The 9,270-nt window shown below is 40.6% G+C and overlaps 1 long non-coding RNA gene across 2 annotated transcripts; it reads right to left on the bottom strand.

The window, feature by feature from the left end:
* Window positions 1–1,672: 1,672 nt before the first annotated feature.
* LOC139053664 (uncharacterized) lies at window positions 1,673–9,137 on the bottom strand. Of its 2 annotated transcripts, none has more exons than XR_011510677.1 (3): window positions 9,030–9,137; window positions 3,494–3,628; window positions 1,673–1,729 (listed from the first exon to the last, which is right to left on the bottom strand). It is a non-coding gene; the product is annotated as an uncharacterized lncRNA (long non-coding RNA). The 2 variants fall into 2 exon arrangements; XR_011510683.1 differs by lacking the exon at window positions 1,673–1,729 and adding an exon at window positions 1,745–1,908.
* Between the last annotated feature and the right edge of the window lie 133 nt (window positions 9,138–9,270).

Below are 9,270 nucleotides of genomic sequence, written 5' to 3'. Positions count from 1 at the left end.
TTAGTCGAATTTCATTTATCTTTTGCTGATGAAGTAAGTGACGATATATTTCCTCCTTTCTATGCAGTGTTCTAAATAGATAGGTGCACCAGGGGGAGGGGAAGGGGGGGGGGAGGCTGCCGTTCTTATCAAAATTATCAAAAATGCCATTTCTGCCCATCTCAGGCATGATATCCCTGAGATCGAAAGCTTGCGCGTCAAGATAAACTCTTGGGGTCACAGCTTTATTGTTTACGCCACATACAGACCACCGGATGGTACTTCCGAATACTTGCAAAAATTACAGGATGAAATAATCAGGCACAAATATAAAAAGATTATGTTGGCGGGTGACTTTATTTACCGAGCATCGATTGGGAGCGCAAACGCATGCAGCAAACACATCAACGGCTCGTGTACCACCTGCTTCAGGTGGTATACGAGCCGACACGCGTGCAGGGCAGTTGCAGTTCTATTCTCGACTTGGTATTTCTTAGCCAGGATTTTTCGAAATATTTTGTTTGTCTAACTTGAGGCAAAGCGCAAAAAAAAACATGAGGACAAGAGAAGGCAACGAAGACACAGCGCTACGAACAACTAAATTTTTATTGCACATGATTACCACATATATAGCATCGTACAATTGGAGGAAACAGTCACTGTTGCGCATAGATTTCTTTCAGGCAAAATCATTCACCATAGGCCGCTACCGCGATAGTAACACGAGTTCTTTTTTTTTTCTTTTTTTTGACAGCGACATAGATGGGCAACTTACACAGTTATCTTCTCTGATCATTTCAAATGCCTCGATAATCTCCCCAATGACTTGATCTGGGTTCCTAGATATCACTTGTGATGTGTCAAACAAAGGTTTACAGCCACAACAGGAGCAGTGTGTGGCTAGATGACTAGTCTTTACCAGATTATTGACATTGTTCGGATCAAAAACAACCCGTCTAACCAATGTATTCCTTCCCGCAGTCTAAAGGAATACGCTATACCACTCCTTCCATGCACGAAACAAACGCTTCTCGATGTTTTTTATTGCAGTCATGGTGCCTCTTTGTAGTTTTGTTAACTTTCGCGCACAAACCAGACAATTTCAAAGGGTCTGAAAAGACGACATCAACGCCAACACGATTCCCAATTTTCTTCAAACTATGGCTAGCTTGGGGCAAGTACGGCACGACAACCACTTGTCTGCGTCTGCTCTGCTGGGCAGTGGAATCCGAGTGATCACGTTTTCTTAACATACTGCCAGCCACTGCTGTCAGCATTTGCAAGGGGTAACCAGCTGCGCTTGGGCGCGAAACTTGGTTTTCGAAGCTTCTGTGTACCAAGTGATGACAGGATTTTAGAAGAGTGTTTTTAAAACAAAGAATAATGATGCCCCGCTTAACTAGTTTGGAATGCGCTGATGAAAATGGTAGAATGGCTTTCTTCCTTCGGGGCTCATAGCCCCAACATGCATGACTGTTTGAAAAAACGAGCGCTAGATCTAAAACCCTAATGAAACTATTAGCAGGCTCTTCACATGACAAAATAAGAGGTTGGAGGCACTCGTGAAAAACCGAACAAAGCCAAGCGTTCATTTTCACATAGTAAAAATACTAGATAATCATCGACATACCTAAAAACGTTTTGCAACCTCTGATCCTTTCAGACTAGTGCACAGTATGCTATCGTAATGAGTGAGAAATAGGTCGCTTACCATTGGCGCTAGGCAGGATCCAATGCATACGCCTTCTCTCTGTAAAAACGTTGAGTCACCCAAGGCAGCGAACGTCGACGACAAGTAAAACTTTAAAAGTTTTAAAAACTGGTTAGCGGTTAGACTGACTTCATTCTGGAAGCCCATTATGCCATGGTTGTCAATAGCGTCTTCCACGTATTGAAGTAGCTCCTTTTGAGGTTATGAGTAAAACAGATCTTTATTGTCAAGAGAGAAGGCAGAGAAGCTCACGTGAGTGTTGTCTTTTAAAAATTTTTAGCCCTTGCTCAGAGCTGCTGATTCTAAAAGGGTTGTCGAGAGCTAACACTTTGAGCTTCGCTGTAAAAAGCAAGCTACCAATTTTTGCCAGCAGCCCTTTTCTGATACAATAACACGGAACGGACACTCATCTTTGTGCGTTTTGGTGGAAAAGAACATTTGCAAACACAGTTCATTTGTCTTGTCTAAGTCCCGACGAAGGGCTTCTAGATTACAGCTCTGACAAAATCCACGCCCGTTTCTAAACTTTTTCAAGATACACGTCGTCCCGCTTAACAAACGTAGAGTCAACGGCTTCCAACGCCTTAGCGCTGTACGTGCCTTTTTCAAGTACAGTGAAGCCGCCCTCTTTATCCGCCGGAACTAAAAATAACGAATTGTTCTTGAGGCAGGTCATTGTACCGTTCCTATCGTACGTGCTGAAGGGTGCAACAGTTCTTTCAAGTAGGTCCACCCCTTCCTGATTTTGCCTGAAAGAAATCTATGCGCGACAGTGACTTCTTCTTCCACTTGTACAATGGTTTATATGTGGTAATCATGTGCAATAAAAATGCAGTTGTTCGTAGCGCTGTGTCTCCGTTGCCTTCTTTTTTCCTCGTGTTTTTTTTTTCGCTTTGCCTCAAGTTATGCAGTACCAACTAGCCCACCGGTCTGTTCTCTTGAATTTTGTTTGTGTTGAAGAAGGACTGTCCGACCACCGCTTGATGAGCATTACCCTACCAGTTGTACAGATGGCGCAAAACTGTTCCTCAGTGCTTAGTTTGAAAAGTTATTCTCATGCCGATGGTGTGTCGATCATAGAGCACATGAAAAACTGTCTTGTTGATTTTACCACCACTGATTCCTCATCTCTGTGGAATCGCTTCAAAGTTATGTCCCACTATTCCATAAACAGATTCATCCCTAGTAAAAATAAGAAAGTTCACAAGCGTACACCTTGGATGACACGCGATGTTATTCACATTAAACGCAAGGTAAAAAGGTTAAAGAAAAAGCATGGCAATCTTGTTAAAATAAAAGAGGCACAGAACTATCTTGAACAGAAGGTGACTGCAGCAAAGGATTACTATTATTACACTTCTCTGTCTAACTTCATTGAAAATGACCCCACAAAATACTGGAACCATATGAAGGAAAAAAAGAAACCGATTTCACAGATAACTGAAGTCACATCAATAACTAATGACGAAGACATAGCACAGCCTTTTAATTAGTACTTTCAAAGCGTCTTTGCAGCGTCAGATGTTTTCATTACTATGCTTCCAGTGAAACAGGTATCTGGTGTGGATTCTACTTCTTATGCTGGAATTGTCAACATGTTGGTGAACCTGAAAACTAAAGCTTCCTGTGACCATGACGAAATCCCGAACATTTTTTCTAAAATGATCTCCTGAACTTATTGCCAGCTTTCTTGTAAAACATTTTTCTGCTTCCCTGCTGTCGGGACAACTACCGGACGACTGGAGGGTGGCCCGAGTTGTTCCAATATTCAAAAGGGGGGATCAATTTAGATTACAAACTTACCGTCCCATTTCTCTGACATCACAATGCTGCAAGCTCTTGGAGCACATTGGGGCAAACTATATGAAGGAATTCTTGGCTGAAATTCTTGGCTTGTGCTCATGGAGTTTCAGCACGGCTTCAAGAAGGGTTATTCCACTGTAACACAATTGGTTATATTGATTAACATGTTTGCTTTATCTCTCAACAATAATGGCCAAATGGATGTAATATTTTTAGATTTCACTGCAGCCTTCGACAAGGTTCCGCACGATAAATTGATCTTCAAACTTAAAATTATTGTTCATACCTGACATTTTCATCAACTTCAGCGGAAACCGTGCACAGCACGGTTTCCGCAAACATTTTTCCTGTGAAACACAACTGCTCTCGTTCACTCACGATCTTCATCTTATTCTTGATAAAGGTTCATGCGCAGACTGTGTTTTCTTCGACTTTGAAAAGGCTTTCGACAAGGTATGTCACAAACTACTCATTTTTAAGCTTAGTAAACTAAATCTTGGCCCAAATCTGTTTGCATGGCTAGAGCACTTTCTTCTTAATCGATCCCAGTTCGTTGCATTTAATAACCACTTCTCTACATCTAGCCCTGTTGAATCTGGCGTTCCTCAAGGTTCAGTGTTAGGCCCTCTCCTTTTTTTGATTTATATTAACGACTTACCCAATGAAATTTCTTCTAACATTTATCACTTTGCCGACGATTGCGTTATTCTTCGTGAAACATCTGACACCGATGATGCTAACATTGTGCAAAACGACATTAGCGCTGTCTGTAACTGGTTCGACTTGTGGTTAATGAAACTAAACCCATCTAAGTGCAAAACCATGCGTGTAACCCGCCGTGAACTTCCTCTTCCGACCTATTACCCTAGTAATACTGCCATGGAAGCAGTTACATCCTACAAATACATAGGTGTCCATTTAACCTCTACTCTTTCCTGGTGTTTACACATCGACAGCGTAATCAATAAAAGTAATCGCATGTTAGGTTATATCCGCCGAAACTTCTCTTCCACTCCGCGATCATTAAAGTTAATTTTATACAAGAGGCTAATTAGGAGTAAAATGGAATACGCTTCGTCAATTTGGGACCCATATGCTGAGACATTAATCCAGTCTCTCGAACGTGTTCAAAATAATGCCTTGCGTTTCATCCTAAGCAATTATAACCGCAGGGCTAGCGTAACTTCTATGAAAAACATCCTCCAACTTCCATCACTTTCTGCTCGTCGCAAATGCTCTCGCCTGGCTTTGTTTCATAAAATATACTTCCATAATTCATATCTGTGCGATAATCTTATTTCATCCCCAACCGACATTTCTCCTCGCATTGATCATCATCACAAAGTTGGAGTTTTGCAGTGTCGCACTAGAGCTTGTCATGAGTCTTTTCCTAGGGCGTGCCACGAATGGAACCACCTTCCCGCCGCGTTGACTGCTACTGAAGACCACGCACAATTTCGTAGGGCCATAATCGACACCATCACTTCTGGCTTCACATGTCTATGACTACGTCACTTGCTGCCTTCTTTGTTTTCTTTGTTTTGTAACTTTTTTTTACCCCACTCCCCTCTGTAATACCTTGTGGTCTTGAGGGTATAATAAATGAAATGAACTGGATTATTGTTTATCTGACCAAACGCACCCAGTACGTTGCAAATGAACATCGCGCGGCCACTCTTCCGGTCACGTCAGGGGTGCCGCAAGGTAGTGTCTTGGGACATATGCTGTTCTTAGTCTATATAGATGACATTGTTAAAAACATAACACCCGGTGTACAAATTAGAGTGTTTTCCGATGATTGTATTTTGTACAGTGACATAACTTGTCAGAAGGAGCAGATTTTCCCCGAAAGTGATTTAAACAACATATTGAAGTGGTGTAATGAATGGGAGATGTTTATTAACGTTGAGAAATACGTGTTTCTTCGTATTACTCGTAAAAAAAACGCTAACATTTTCTTATACACTAGGTTCTTCAGTACTGCGTGAGACCAATAACTACAAATACTTAGGTGTTACTTTGACTTCCGCTTTTTAGTGGAACATGCACATTAATGATATTTGTTCTTCTGCTTTCCGAAAACTCGGTTTTCTAAGACACAAACTGAAAATGCCCCTCCTAGTGTAAAATTACTGTTATTTTTCATTTATTAGACCAAAGCTAGAGTATGCATGTATATCATGGGATCCCTACAGTAAGCCAAATAACAGGCATTTTGAAAAAATACAAAGAAAGGTAATTAGGTTTATATCTCATCAATTCGCAAGGCTGGACTCTCCCTCTATGATTATGTCAGAAAGTTCTATGCCTACTCTTGAATCACGCCGAAAGCAGCTGAGGCTTGAATTCCTTTCCCTCCTTTTCAACAACAAGCTTGAAATGAAGCCATCGACTTACATAACGCCTGCAATAACACGGCACTAAAGATAGTATCATCCTGACTCACTAACATCCTATTATGCGCGAACTGACACGTTTAAACTTTCTTTTTTTTCCCGAACAATGTCGGACTGGAACGACGGCTTACAGACACACTGTGGCTAAAAATTGTATAAATTTGTACCAGCTTCTTCCTCATTTGTTGATTGTATTTGGTATCTATTGCCCCTCTCATTGGACCGAATGGTCTGCAGTATGTAGTAAATAAATAAATAAAATAATTGCTTGTACACTTCAACTGTAACCTACAAATAAATTCCCAGGTGCTTTTCTTGGCATCACTATCAGTTGGACTTATACAGTAGTAGATTATATGCAGCATAACAGGTATTATTGAGTACAACTGAACCACATCAATCCAGAAAGTTATAAGTATCCAAAAGCATAGATTATAATCTTGTAGATAAGAACATGAACGACTAAATGTTCACGCAACTGTGCAATTGCAAGAAATAATGCACTATACAATACAATATAAATAACTAATTTGGTATAACTTATCGTAAAACAAGTGTTTTAAGTGTTGATTTAAAAGATGCTAATGATGATGAGAATTAGGCAATTCGGTAATTATGAATTAGGTAATGAGATTTAGGTAATTTATTCCATTGATTTAGTGCAGTGTATACTGAAGTCGTTTGACTGAATCAGTGTGAGCACTATGGGTTAAAATAAATATTGTAGCAAATTTCGTAGGAGTTTGCTTATAAGTTAACACGAATAAGGGCATATTGCAGCTGCTTTGTTACTAACTGGTAGAAAATAAGATGCTGGTTGAAATCGAACATTTTCTTAGGCTGAGAAAATCTTGTCATAACGGTGCAAGTAACCTACATTGGTTGAGTCAAAAGTCCTGGTGATTATGTGAATGGCTTGGCCTTGAATGTGCTGTATTGGTAAAAGGTCACGTTTGTACGTGTTTCCCCCCAAAAAAAATCCTATAGTTCTCGTGCCTATAAATAAAGGCAAACCACAAACCAAGTATCAGATGGCTTAAGGACGTTTGATTAGAAAAACATTTTGATTAGAAAATCAATTAATAACTAGGACTTTGGGAGGGTAACTGAATCAAACGATCAATAAGTTATTTACTCAATCAAGAATAGCAACAAATAAATTGATATATAATCAACGGGCTAACCCGTTTTAAGCATTCTAGTTGTTTTTCTATGCTTTAGTTTTTGCGGGAAGTACCTTCTTTGAACGTCAAGTTTATGATGTGCGAAAGCTCAGAGAAAATGAATAGACTATTAGTTTTATTTTAGCATGGTAAATGCTATCAAGTCTTGGGACAGTAGTTCCCTAAATTTTTTTTTTTATACCATTGACGGCTTTACCAGTGCATGTGGGACAAAGAAAGACCGGAGATGCTGAAGCATAGTGGCACAACCTCTGAAGAAGAAGGTTAGTCACCAGACGTCATTAAACTCGTTAGCACAATCAATATTGTTTGTTTGCATCCGTTTTCCAGTGTCGGTTTCAGATACCACGAGTGCCGGATAAACGTTAGCCAAGCTGTTAAAACAAAACGGTTTTAAAAAACGCGGTGCAAGATACAATTAAATGAGCTGCAGTGTTCAGTCGTCGAAGGTTTGGTGACCAAAGAACCTAGGTAATAAAATCGTACCTTGCTCCATGTGTTTTAAACATTTTTTTTTAATAGCTTGTGTAACGCTAGCTGGGACACCGTTAGATTGTGAGACTTGGTATTGCTGAGAAGTTCTAATAAGATGAGTGGCGTTGCGAGTGTCATTAGAATGCTTAACTATTTCATTTTCGAAGTACGCCCCAATTGACATGGTTCAATTCGGATTCAGATTCAGTTTGTTAAAGTATCTTAGGTGATGTTGTTGTTTTGGCTGCGCCAAATTTTTAAAAATCACCTGTGGCCAGATATGGCACAATTCTAATCCTTAACTCGATGAAGCGGGCATTACTTCCATGAACAGTAAAATGCGTTATTGACTAATTAATAAAATTTCACTAATTTAGTTTTACCAATAAACTTAAGCCCGTATTGCAATTTACGAATTGTAGTTAGTGAAACTGCGAGTTACATCGACTTGGAACGATTTCTGAGGATGGTACCTGTTTCAACCTATGCGCCGCCAAACTTGCGGTAAATATTTCACTGTTGTTCCACTTACATTTTTAGGAAGCCGCCGTTTTATGCATTGAAGCACAATATCTTGTACTGGAACGCCAATGCATTCCGTCGCACACTTTCAAAATTGATGTCTCAAAACTGGTGTAGCCCTGAGAATTCGTCCCAAGTGTATACGCCTTGCGGACTCGCCGGCTACCATTCGCAAATTGCTATGTGCCGTAAAGTAAATAATTAAAAAGCTGTTTAGTCAAATTTTGTTAATTAGTCCATTGCGAGTTCGACTGCCCACGGAAGTAATGTCCGCCTCGTGGAATAACTAAGTTCAAGGGTTAGAATTGTGCTAACCTTACACAGGCAATTTTTAAAACTGTGATGCTGCTAAAAAAAAAAAAAGCACCGGGTATTGCGCTCTCTCATAACCTTGTTGAATGGCTGGATTCATGATTTCTTACGGTGTTTTAAGATACTGCGAGTACTGCGCTAAAACTTATTAGTATCACGAAAACGGTAAATACTTCGACGGTAAGTACAGGTTCAGGAATTAATTCACTAAGCCGCTCAGCTCCCCAAATGCGTCTCAAGAGCCGGTGTTTTAGTAACCCAGTGCTCACGTCAACTCGTACTCACAAAAAAAAAATAAATTAGACTTATTCTAAGTGCAAAACGGACCCTGTACTTTCGATACCCAGCGCTGAGTCACGCAACAAATATAGAATAATTTTGCAGAAAGAAAATATAATACTTAATTCCCGTCGGTAGCCGAGTGAAAGCTTCTCAACCAAAGCAACGATAAAAAAAATCACTTTTATAATGCGACTGGGGATAGAGAAAATCCTGTAATGAGGCCTTCGTTTCACGCGCGGAAGGCGGTGTTCGCGGTCACACTCCTCTCGAATAGACGCTGTCCGCCAAGGGTCCAACCACACGATGACGCCGTGTCGGCTCAGATGGGCATCCCACTCGCAGACACGCACCCGGCGTAGCACTTACTTCCTGCTCTCAACGCTGCTGGAAGAAAATTCGACGCGGCTTTGACTCTTTCGTCTTCACCAGCCCGAACCGAGGCCTCCAGATAATGCAGGCGCTCAAGGGCAGTCCGCAACCTTTGTTAAGAACAACACACGCATTTCGCGTTAAAGCGACATAAAACGAAGCGAAATTGCGTTAACGCGGGACAAAAGCGAAAGTAGTGAGGATAAAAATACAATAAAGGAAGGCTACGGAGCCCAAT

This window comes from Dermacentor albipictus, chromosome 1, assembly GCF_038994185.2.
Source record: "Dermacentor albipictus isolate Rhodes 1998 colony chromosome 1, USDA_Dalb.pri_finalv2, whole genome shotgun sequence".
Lineage (NCBI taxonomy): Eukaryota > Metazoa > Arthropoda > Arachnida > Ixodida > Ixodidae > Dermacentor > Dermacentor albipictus.
The sequence above is the reverse complement of the archived record's forward strand: the minus strand, read 5'-3'. Positions and strand labels throughout refer to the sequence as shown.